At 43.4% G+C, this 12,396-nt stretch overlaps 2 long non-coding RNA genes across 2 annotated transcripts in view; one reads left to right on the top strand and one right to left on the bottom strand.

Moving 5' to 3' along the window:
- Positions 1-10,524, bottom strand: part of LOC109023261 (uncharacterized) — a 59,034-nt gene extending 48,510 nt beyond the window's left edge. The window contains exon 1 of the long non-coding RNA XR_008671550.2: positions 10,005-10,524. This is a non-coding gene — a long non-coding RNA (uncharacterized lncRNA). The remainder of the gene's footprint in view (positions 1-10,004) is intronic.
- Positions 8,592-9,833, top strand: LOC109023260 (uncharacterized). The gene is made up of 2 exons (XR_002002645.4): positions 8,592-8,668; positions 9,337-9,833. It is a non-coding gene; the product is annotated as an uncharacterized lncRNA (long non-coding RNA).
- Positions 10,525-12,396: the final 1,872 nt, after the last annotated feature.

Here is a 12,396-nt window from a genome sequence, read left to right as displayed (position 1 = left end):
GACCCACCTCGCTTGGCCTGGTTACTCTGGATATAAGCCTGTTGGGCCAAAAAGACAAATTGGATTCATTACAAGCACCCAATGTACAATGACAAAACAAGTACAACATAACCAGAAAAACACTTCCACTTGGAAAAGAAAAACTCCATGATATAACAATCGCTGGTCCATAACAATTGAAATTCCAGTTGGCGAGTATTGTTAAGGCCTCTATCCTTGCAGGGATGGGAAGTTTATGTGAATATTCCTTGATTAAATCTACTCTCTAGTGGGTGGAGGGACTTATTTTTCCATTATTCTCTGTGGCCCTGACTCTACATTCTGAAAAGTTATTCCTTTTTCATTATCCTTGTTGGCCACATCTGAAATAGAGGAAAACAGAGCTACTTGTGGGCTAAGCAGCCTTCTCAGCTATTAGATATGTCACCGGGAAAGACACACACTTTAGCTCTTTACCCTGAGCTGTTTTATTGAATGAAGCAGTTTGTTAGGTACCACACCCTTAACTTTGGCTTTTTGCTCTGTATATTAGCCCGTTTTCGTGCTGCTGATAAAGACATATCTGAAACTGGGAACAAAAATAGGTTTAATTGGACTTACATTTCCACATGGCTGGGGAGGCCTCAGAATCATGGTGGGAGGTGAAAGGTACTTATGCGCCAGCAGCAAGACAAAAATGGGGAAGAAGCAAAGGCAGAAACCCCTGATAAACCCATCAGATCTTGTAAGACTTAATCACTATCACAAGAATAGCAAGGGAAAGACTGACCCCCATGATTCATGGGTCCCTCTCACAACACGTGGGAATTCTGGGAGATAGAATTCAAGTTGAGATTTCGATGGGGACACAAGCAAACCATATTATTCTGCCCCTGCCCCCCTCCAAATCTCATGTCCTCATATTTTAAAACCAATCATGCCTTCCCAACAGTCTCCCAATTTCCTAACTCATTTCAGCATTAACTCAAAAGTCCACAGTCCAATGTCTCATCCAAGACAAGGCAAGTCCCTTCTGCCTATGAGCCTGTAAAATCGAAAGCAGGCTAGTTACTTCCTAGATACAATGGGGGTACAGGTATGGGGTAAACACGACCATTTCAAATGGGAGAAATTGGCCAAAACAAAGGGGTTATAGGGCCCATGCAAGTCTAAAATCCAGTGGGGCAGTCAAATTTTATTTTGTTTTGTTCTTTTTTTGTTTTTGAGACGGAGCCTCGCACTTTCGCCCAGGTTGGAGTGCAGTGGCGCGATCTCGGCTCACTGCAACCTCAGCCTCCCGGGTTCACGCCATTCTCCTGCTTCAGCCTCCCGAGTAGCTGGGACTACAGACACCGGCTAATTTTTTGTATTTTTAGTAGAGATGGGGTTTCACCGTGTTAGCCAGGATGGTCTTGATCTCCTGACCTCATGATCTGCCTGCCTCGGCCTCCCAAAGTGCTGGGATTACAGGTGTGAGCCACCTCGCCTGGCCTGGGGCAGTCAAATTTTAAAGCTCCAAAATGACCTCCTTTGACTCCATGTCTCACATCCAGGTCACACTGATGCAAGGGGTGGGTTCCCATGGTCTTGGGCAGCTCTGCTCCTGTGGCTTTGCAAGGTACGGCCTTCCTCCCAGCTGCTTTCATGGGCTGACATTGAGTGTCTGCAGCTTTCAAGGTGTACAGTGCAAGCTGTCCGTGGATCTACCATTCTGGGGTCTGGAGAACAGTGGCCCTCTTCTCACAGCTCCACTAGAGAGTGCCCCAGTAGGGACTCTGTGTGGAGGCTCCAACCCTACATTTCCCTTCCAGACTGCCCTAGCAGAGGTTCTCCATAAGAGCCCTGCCCCTGCAGCAAACTTTTGCCTGGGTATCCAGGCATTTCCATACATCTTTTGAAATCTAGGCAAGAGTTCCCAAACCTCAATTCTTGACTTCTGTGCACCTGCAGGCTCAACACCACGTGGAAGCAGTCAAGACTTGGGGCTTCTGTCCTCTGCAGCCACAGCCCGAGCTGTACGTTGGTCCCTTTCAGCCACGGCTGGGGTGGCTGGGACACAGGGCACCAAGTCCCTAGGCTGCACACAGCACAGGGACCCTGGGCTCGGCCCACAAAACCACTTTTTCCTCCTGGGACTCTGGGTCTATGATGGGAGGGGCTGCTGTGAAGGTCTCTGACATGGCCTGGAGACATTTTCCCCATGGTTGTGGGAATTAACATTAGGTTCCTTGCTGCTTGCGCAAATTTCTGCAGCCGGCTTGAATTTCTCCCCAGAAAATGGGTTTTTCTTTTCTTGTGCGTAGTCAGGCTGCAAGTTTTCCAAACTTTTATGCTCTGCTTCCCTTATAAAACTGAATTCCTTTAACAGCACCCAAGTCACCTTTTGAATGCTTTGCTGCTGAGAAATTTCTTCTGCCAGATACCCTAAATCACCTTTCTCAAGTTCAAAGTTCCATAAATCTCTAGGGCAGGGGCAAAATGCTGCCATGCCAGTCTCTTTGCTAAAATATAACAGGAGTCACCTTTGCTCCAGTTCCCAACAAGTTCCTCATCTCCATGAGACCACCTCAGTCTGGACCTTACTGTCCATATTGCTATCAGCATTTTGGGCAAAGCCATTCAACAAGATTCTAGGGAGTTCCACACTTTCCTACATTTTCCTAACTTCTTCTGAGCCCTCCAAACTGTTCCAACCTCTGCCTGCTACCCAGGTCCAAAGTTGCTTCCACATTTTCAGGTATCTTTTCAGCAATACCCTACTCTACTGGTATCAATTTACTGTATTAGTCCATTTTCACACTGCTGATAAAGACATAACTGAAACTGGGAACAAAAAGATTTAACTGGAGTTAGAGTTCCACATGTTCCACCTCAGAATCATGGCAGGAGGAGAAAGGCACTTCTTACATGGTGGCAGCAAGAGAAAAATGAGGAAGAAGCAAAAGCGGAAACCCCTGATAAACCCATCAGACCTTGTGAGACTTAATTACCATCATGAGAATAGCACGGGAAAGACTGGATCCCATGATTCAATTACCTATCCCTGGGTCCCTCCTACAATACGTGGGAATTCTGGGAGATACAATTCAAGTTGAGATTTGGATGAGGACACAGCCAAACCATCCTCACCCTGAGATCCCTCCTTAATCCATCTGGTGGTTCTCACAAGGGTATAATGTCTATACTGCTTGACCTCTGCCTTAAGGCTGAGTTGTAATCGGCCTTTGCTTCTCAAAGATTTTCTTACATTTACCTTTTACTTTTTGGGGTGGTGAACTAGTTTTCTATTCTTGAAAGCTCATGGAGTTTGTATTCTATTTGCTTTTATTCCTGTTTACAAACAAATTCCTTACTGAACTTGGAAATGGCCAAATGCAGCCAACAACGCTTCTTTCTCATTTTTCTCTTGCTGCCACCATGTAAGAAGTGCCTTTCTCCTCCCGCCATGATTCTGAGGTGGAACACGTGGAACTCTAACTCCAATTACATCTCTTTTTGTTCCTAACAGTCACTAGTAAAGTTTTTTTTTCATTCTGTTTCTCTAGAGCTACATATATCTTTATTGGATACATAGTATGACTCCCAAGTTATTTTGGCATTACATCTTTCTCACCTTCAATATGCATTTCTTCACTGCTTCCCTTACCAATGCTTGTTTCTGTTGGGATAAGGCAAGTCATACTGTCACACAAATAACTCTGAGTTTTCAGAAGGAATTAGATTTCACCCAAGATTTCACTCTGGATTATAGGCTATGAAGGTTCAACAGGAATAGTGCCAGGCTCTGGTAAATGTGGCAGTGAAAGAGAATGGTTCCTCAAACTAGGTCTTAAAATATTCTCTGGCAAGTGACACTTTCATACTTCATTGATCAAAGCTAGTTTTTAGGCAAGGCTAACTTCCAAGTAGGCAAGGAGGTCCAGAACCCTGCATGCCCCAAAGGAGAAGAGAACCATAAATACTGAAGGGTAACGTTAACATCTGTAACAACGTTAATATCTTTAGCCACTTTTACAATAATATAAGGACATTAGAAGATTTTAATTCTGATTTCTCCTAACTTACATAAAGGTTTCTCAGGATATTAGTTTTATCTTTCCAATTTTTTACCCCCCATTAGATATTATTAATATTATTGTCTTCTACAGCCAATCTTTATTTAGATTGATTCAGGTGTTTACCATTTTCTTTCTTTTTTTTTTTTTTTTTTTGAGACAGAGTCTCACTCTGTTACCCAGGCTGGAGTGCAGTGGTGCGACCTTGGCTCACTGCAACCTCCGCCTACCGGGTTCAAGCAATTCTCCTGCCTCAGCCTCCCAAGTAGGTGGGATTACAGGTGCCTGCCACCATGCCTAGCTAATTTTTGTATTTTTAGTAAAGACAGGGTTTCACCACGTTGGCCAGGCTGGTCTTGAACTCCTGACCTCAAGTGATCCACCCACCTCAGCCTCCCAAAGTGCTGAGATTACAGGCATGAGCCACTGCACCAGGCCATGTTTACTACTTTCTTCCTTCTCCAATATTACATCATAATGGGTTTAATTTTGTGTGTGTGTGAAATATACCCTTTAGAATCCTTTCACTGATACTCTGTTGGTAGTAAATTGTTTATTTTTGTTTGTCTGAAAAGGTTTTATTTCACCACCTTTTCCTTTTTTAAAGTGAGTTTATTTTCCTAGGCACTCAATTCTAGGCTTGCATTTCAGATTTTGAAAGTATGATTTTACTGTCTTGACAACAACAATGGTACTGAGAATTCAGCTATAAAATTAACATTTATCTAATCTTCCTTTCCTGTGAGCTTCTTTTCTTTGCTTTTCTGTAGTGCACTATAATTTGTTTGGGTATAGAAGATCTTTAATTTATCCATTTTGGGGTTTGGAAACCTTAAATCTGTAGAATCTTGTCTCTCATCAATCTGGAAAACTTTCAGACTTCATATCTAGGATTATTGCCTTTGTCAATTCTGTGCTGAAACTTTGATTAGATGTAAGATAGATCTTACTCTAATGTCTAGGGATTTTTCACCTATCTTGCGTTATTTATCTCTTTGCCTGTTTTTTCTCTATACTGTATAATTTCCTTAGAACTATGTGTCAGGGCCGGGCATGGTGGCTCATACCTGTAATCTCAGCACTTTGGGAGACCGAGGCGAGTGGATCACTTGAGGTCAGGAGTTTGAGACCAGCCTGGCCAACATGATGAAACCCCATCTCTACTAAAAATACAAAAACTAGCTGGGCATGGTGGCACACAACTGTAATCCCAGCTACTTGGGAGGCCGAGGCATGAGAATCGTTTGAACCCGAGAGGCAGAGGTTGCAGTGAGCTGAGATCATGCCAATGCACTTCAGCCTGGGCGACAGCGTGAGACCCTGTCTCAAGAAAAAAAGAACTATGTGTCAGTTTACCAATTTTGTTTTTAGTTGTATATAATCTGCCATTACACATTTTCATTTTTTGTTTCTATGTATATATTGAATGTATATATATTTACATATTATTTAAATGTACATATTGATTATATATGTATAATTCAAGTTCTATTTGGTTTTCAAAAAAACTGTCTAGCCATTGTTATTGTTTGTTACTAATAACCTCCAATACTCTGTTGAAATTATAAAACATTTTTATAATATTCTATCTGATAATAGGCGCAGCAGAATTATTTGTAAGTTTCATTCTGCTATTGTTTTTATTGTTGACTTATCAATGGGACTTTGTTTCCTTCTGTATTTTGTAATATTCAAAAACTCAAGTGGGAATTTTATGAGGCCTAAGTTGAAAATGTATTTTTCCAGAGAGAGTTTGCATGTTTTTACGTCCATGCTTTGAAAATATCACAACTCAATATCCCTTCAAAATAGATATTGCTCAAAGTTTTTGGTGCCATTAAGTCGTATCAATTTATTCTCCTAAATGGCACAAAGTCTAGCTTATGTGTAGGGAAACACAGGGAATTTGCCTCCTCTTCTCCCACCATCAAAGGTAAAAGGTGGTTTTCCTTGTTATCTTCATCTGTAGGTTATATTTTCTTTTCATTTACCCCTGTTTTTGTCCTATGGCTCTCCTAACAACATCTCCTCCTTGGCAAAGCCGAGACATTGCCTACTATTCCCATCATTTCATGCAGTCATCAAAATATAAGCTCAATTTCACCAGGGAGGGACAGATGCCTCAGAGAAGGTACCAACTTCAGGGTCGCTTTCCTTTCTGGGTTCCTGCTTTTATTCCATTTTTGGTCTTCCAGAATTTCCCTTACCTTATCATAGTACATAATGTTTTTCACCCTTCCAATATTTTATATTAAAATTGAATTAAAATATTGGGAGGGTGAAAAAAATTCATGTAGAATTTTGAATTATTTTGCTGCGTGAGCTAGGAACTGGACATGCTGTCTGCCATCGTGCCAAATATGGAAGTCCAGTTTTCCAAATTTTGTTTTTTCTTATCATTTATTCTGTTATTTTTAAACAACTACACTAGAAAGACCATTAGAGAGCTGGTGTTTGTTTCACAGAGCTTTAAACTACACTGATCTATCCAGTAATCACTGGCTTTGATCCTTTAAGAAGAATCTCTAGCATTTCCTGTTCTAAGCAATTACCTTGACCCTCTATTACTTTGTCCATTTCCTTGTTTTTGCCCCCACTTGAATCTAGATTGTACTCAAGAGTCTGACCTTTGTCTTTTTCATTATAAACCAAAAATTGACCACTTAGAGTTGAACACAAATGTAGCTTTCTGAGTTTTCATATTTTGATACTTCCTAGAATTTGCCTTTGCTGACATCATTGATGTTTCTGCTTTTTACATTCAAAACTAAGCATTCCACTTGAGCAGATCCTGCATCAATCATCCTACTGTTATTATCCACCTGACCTGTGCCCTAGAAAAGCCTTCTCCACTCAAGAAAAGAGGAAAAGTCAGAAAAACACCACTAGTTTGACCTGTAACCAGTCTTCTGACAGTGATCAAATTTTAGTATCCAAAGCCCAATATACTTTAAGAATGTTTATTTTACTATTAGCAATATTAGTATTAATATTATGACATCTCTTATTATGTAGTATATATTGATCTATTCATATTCCTACTTCCTATTCACAAGCGTCCTCAGCCTCCTATTTTAAGTGGCTTCTTTTTCGTTCTTCTTTTGCGACACAGTCTTGCTCTGTCACCCAGGCTGGAGTGCAGTGGCACGATCCCGACTCACTGCAACCTCCGCCTCCCAGGTTCAAGTGATTCTCCTGCCTCAGCCTCCGGAGCATCTGGGATTACAGGCACGCGCCACCACACCCGGCTAGTTTTTGTATTTTCAGTAGAGACGGCATTTCTCCATGTTTGCCAGGCTGGTCATAATCTCCTGACCTCAGGTGATCCACCCACCTCGGCCTCCCAAAGTGCTGGGATTACAGGCTTGAGACACTGTGCCCGGCCCTCAGTGGCGTCTCTATAGGTGATTTTTACTTGCACAGATTTTACAGATTTTAGCATTGCAGTTTGTGTCGGTGTTTCTCACATGGTACACAGTTCCAAGGAAACATCTTCTCTTTGTGTGCATGTTTTTCTCTTAATAAAATACTATGGACGGAGGAATGCAGTGCTCCTATCAGATGGGCTTATGCCATATGACAACTGCTAAGCCAGGAAAGGGTTTAGCTTTATACAAGGCAAAAACCTGAGTGGAGGAAGCCATGGTGCTCGGATCAAAATAAGAAAAAATAGGTCCAGGATAAACAAAAAGTTTTTTTTTTACTATCATTTTTCATTGCCCTTTGAACAAAGTCTAGCTACAAAACGATTCAGTAGAAAATGTCTCCTCACCCTAAAAGCCTCCACTGCTTGAACTTTTATTTCCTTCTACCTTGAAGCAGTTGATTGGATTTTATTTATATATATATTTATTATTATCATTTTTGACAGTCTTTTTCTGTCGCCCAGGCTGGAGTACAGTGGCACGATCTCGGCTCACTACAAGCTCGGCCTCCCGGGTTCACGCCATCCTCCTGCCTCAGCTTCCCGAGTAGCTGGGACTACAGGCGCGCACGGCCACGCCCGGCTAATTTTTGTATTTTTAGTAGAGACAGGGTTTCACCATGTTGGCCAGGATGGTCTCTATCTCCTGACCTCGTGATCCACCTGCCTCGGCCTCCCAAAGTGCTGGAATTACAGGCTTGAGTCACCGCGCCCGGCCAATTGGTTGGATTTATAGATGTCCTCCCCTCCCTTTGGGATTTAGACAGCTTGGACCTTAAATACCTGAGGGGTAGCCAAGGCACCTGTTGCCTAGAAACTTAGCAGAGTCTCCACCTCTCCCCAGGCCTAATTCCATTTCTTGGGATCGTCCATTCTCTGACTCACGACAGGGTACAGGAGGCCTAACCAATTATGAGCACAAAGGAGAGATTAAGTGAACCAGTGTTTAGTCCCAAGTGGGCCTGGATTCAGTTTGCCAATCCTACCACATGGGGGCGATAGGAAGCAAGAGGGGTAGTCACAATATGCCTTTCTAATACGCAATGACTGCCAACGGTAGCCCAGACAGTACTCCAGAAGTTGACAAAACATAGACGCTCCTCCTTGGGATTGAAATGTATGGGGGCCGGGGTAAGAGCGAGAAGGGAGAGTGAAAGAAGAGGATAGAGATTTTCTTTCTACTTCAAAATACATCTTTCCAGTCACTTTGGTAAGCATAAGGGATAATGTAATGTTTAGTAATTTTTTTTACTTGAATCTATTTTCTATGTCCCGAAATGTTTGATAACATAGAATTTTTAAATTACTGGATAAAATTCCGCTCAAAGGGTATACTATTATATATCTAATTAAAACACTTAGAGAGGTGCTTATCTATGATGTGAACACTTGGTAGTTTATTTTCAATCTTTGTCAATTTGACTTTTATATTTCTAAAATTGTAGTGATTTTGAATACTTTATGGACATAATTTATTGCCTGTTTTTCTTTTTTTGAATTTCCATGAGTATCCTTGATCCAGAAACACTTACTTTTTCTGAGTCATTTTGCTCCAATTTGGATATATAGCACCCCATCACCCCGTCTTAACCCCCAGGATGAGAAAGCATTCGCAAAAGAGGAATTTGTCTCATTGCATTTTTTAAAAGGCACTTCCTTTTCTTATGGCGCATTTTGTTCAAGCTTTCTTTTCTTCTCCCACCTCATAATCCCCCTGGCTCTCTCTTCTCTCTCTGCCTCTCAGGGCTGCTTCTGTGAAAAGTTTGTGGAAACATCTAGGTCAGACCCACTCAAGAGTCCTCCCAAGAGGAAATTGAGCCCAGCACTCTACTATGAAAGGTGACCACCTGACAAAGCATCCTCTTCTGTTCTTTCCAGGTCCCCTGGTTCGTGATGCAGAGTCCTTCATTCAGTTTCCAGTGCAACCCTTTCTGATGAATTCACCCCCGAGTCACTTTTACTATCATGGGATCCTTACTATCATGGGATCCACCATATTAAAATGGCGCTTAGGAGCTGGGTGAGGCAGTGAGGAGGACGACAATGGAAAGACTGAGCAGCAAGAAGAGAGGAGGGTGAGGTGGTAACCCACATGGCTGAGGGGAGAAAGTTAACTGAACTGCCTTGGAAATAGGCTCCACATTATTTTTGGATCAAGCCTTAGTGTTCTATCTCGTGTTTGACAGAGCGGATTATGTTTTAACTTTTCTTCCTCTACATGACAAAGTTATTTTGAGGAATAATCATGAAATGAAACAAATAATTAATGGCCAGGAAACTTTAAATAGTGAATATTTTCTTTTACTGACCCTTATATGGTCATGTCAGTAAAAATAAATAAATAAAAATAAAGATGCCATTTCAGATTAGGAAAAGAGAGTGAATTTTTTTCATTGACCTTTCCATATATAATCATACCACTGCAAAAATTTTTAAAAACAAAAAGTAAAATGAATATAGAGTAGTACCAAATAGGGTAGTGAAAAGGTAATAAATTCTTATTAAATATATTAATATATATTTTTAAAAGACATAGGAAAACTTACCTCATATTTTATCCAGAATTGGTGGCTTCTTGGTCTCACTGACTTTAAGAATGAAGCCGCGAACCCTGGTGGTGAGTGTTACAGTTCTTAAAGGCGGAGTGTCCGGAGTTTGCTCCTTCTGATGTTTGGATGTGTTCGGAGTTTCTTCCTTCTGGTGGGTTCGTGGTCTCGCTGGCTCAGGAATGAAGTTGCAGACCTTCGCGGTGAGTGTTACAGTTCTTAAGGCGGCGCATCTTGAGTTGTTCATTCCTCCTGCTGGGTTCATGGTCTCTCTGGCTTCAGGAGTGAAGCTGCAGACCTTCCGGTGAGTGTTAACAGCTCTTAAAGCCGCGCGTCTGGAGTTGTTCGTTCCTGCTGCTGGGTTCGTGGTCTCGCTGGCTTCAGGAACGAAGCTGTAGACCTTCACAGTGAGTGTTACAGCTTATAGAGGTAGTGCGGACCCAAACAGCAGCAGGAAGATTTATTGCAGAATAAAAGAACAAAGCCTCCACAACACGGAAAGAGACAGGGACGAATCGCCACCGCCAACTCAGGCAGCCTGCTTTTATTCTCTTATCTGGTCCCACCCACTTCCTGCTGATTGGTCCATTTTACAGAGAGCTGATTGGTCTGTTTTAACAGGGTGCTGATTGGTGCTTTACAATCCCTGAGCTAGACACAAAAGTTCTCCACCTCCCCAGTAGATTAGCTAGATACAGTGTCGATTGGTGCATTCACAAACCCTGAGCTAGACACAGGGTGCTGATTGGTGTGTTTACAAAACTTGAGCTAGATACAGAGTGCTGACTGGTGTATTTACAATCCCTTAGCTAGACATAAAGATACTTCAAGTCCCCACCAGACTCAGGAGCCCAGCTGGCTTCACGCAGTGGATCCCGCACACGGGCCGCAGGTGGAGCTGCTTGCCAGTCCCGCGCCATGCGCCAGCAGTCCTCAGCCTTCGGGGGGTCTATGGGACTGGGCGCCCTGGAGCAGGGGGCGGTGCTCGTTGAGGAGGCTCGGGCGGCGCAGGAGTCCACAGCGGTGGGCGGGGGGTGGCGGGGAGGGGGCGGGGGGGTGGCGGGGAGGGGGCGGGGGGGTGGCGGGGAGGGGGCGGGGGGGTGGCGGGGAGGGGGCGGGGGGGTGGCGGGGAGGGGGCGGGGGGGTGGCGGGGAGGGGGCGGGGGGGTGGCGGGGAGGGGGCGGGGGCTCAGGCATGGCGGGCGGGCAAGGGGCGGGAGCTCAGGCATAGCGAGCTGCACGTCCCAAGCCCTGCTCGTGGAGAGGCAGCTAAGGCCCGGTGAGAAATCGAGCACAGCAGCTGCTGGCCCAGGTGCTAAGCTCCTCACTGCCCTGGGCTTGTGGGCTGGCCGGCCGCCAGCGGGGCCCGCCGAGCCCACGCCCACCCGGAACTCGCGCTGGCCGGCAAGCGCCGCGCACAGCCCCGGTTCTGCCCGCGCCTCTCCCTCCACACCTCCCCGCAAGCTGAGCGAGCCGGCTCCGGCCTTGGCCAGCCCAGAAGGGGGCTACCACAGTGCAGTGGTGGGCTGAAGGGCTCCTCAAGTGTGGGCAGAGTGGGCGCCAAGGCCGAGGAAGCACGGAGAGCAAGGGCTGTGAGGGCTGCCAGCATGCTGTCACCTCTCACTATTGGCCTATCATATAAATAAATCACAACATTACAGTTTCTGTTCTTGAGTTTTCCACAAATTTGTCCATGACCAACAAAATTGATCTTCACATACCTGCGCTTGAAGGAGCGCTCGCAGGAAAATAATTTATCTATTAATTTTTTATTTATTTTAACTTAAAAAGTTTTGCTAACATGAAGATTGAAGATAATAAAATGGTTAAGAAAAGCTTTAAACAAAGGATAAGCAGACATTCGTAAGAATCTAATTTCACAATAAAAAAGAAAAATTTCAAACTGTCCATGTCTTTATTTTTTCGGTATCAACTCTACCAGTTTTGAAATATGTCTATAATCTAAAATTCTAAACACGAATAAAAATTTTATCACAAAGAATGACAGAATTGAAGTAACTCAAGTTTTATTTCTTTGTCTTTATAATCATTGTGCTACAATTGTTTTTTATTTTTTATTTTTATTTTTTAAATTTTATTTTATTATTATACTTTAAGTTCTGAGATACATGTGCAGAATGTGCAGGTTTGTTACATAGGTATACATGTGCCATGGTGGTTTGCTGCACCCATCAACCCATCATCTACGTTAGGTATTTCTCCTAATGCTATCCCTCCCCTAGCCCCCAACCCCCTGACAGGTCCTGTTGTATGACGTTCCCCTTCCTGTGTCCATGTGTTCTCATTGTTCAACTTCCACTTATGAGTGAGAACATGCAGTGTTTGTTTTTCTGTTCTTGTGTTAGTTTGCTGAGAATGATGGTTTCCAGCTT

Source organism: Gorilla gorilla, chromosome 15 (assembly GCF_029281585.2).
Source record: "Gorilla gorilla gorilla isolate KB3781 chromosome 15, NHGRI_mGorGor1-v2.1_pri, whole genome shotgun sequence".
Taxonomy (NCBI): domain Eukaryota; kingdom Metazoa; phylum Chordata; class Mammalia; order Primates; family Hominidae; genus Gorilla; species Gorilla gorilla.
The sequence above is the reverse complement of the archived record's forward strand: the minus strand, read 5'-3'. Positions and strand labels throughout refer to the sequence as shown.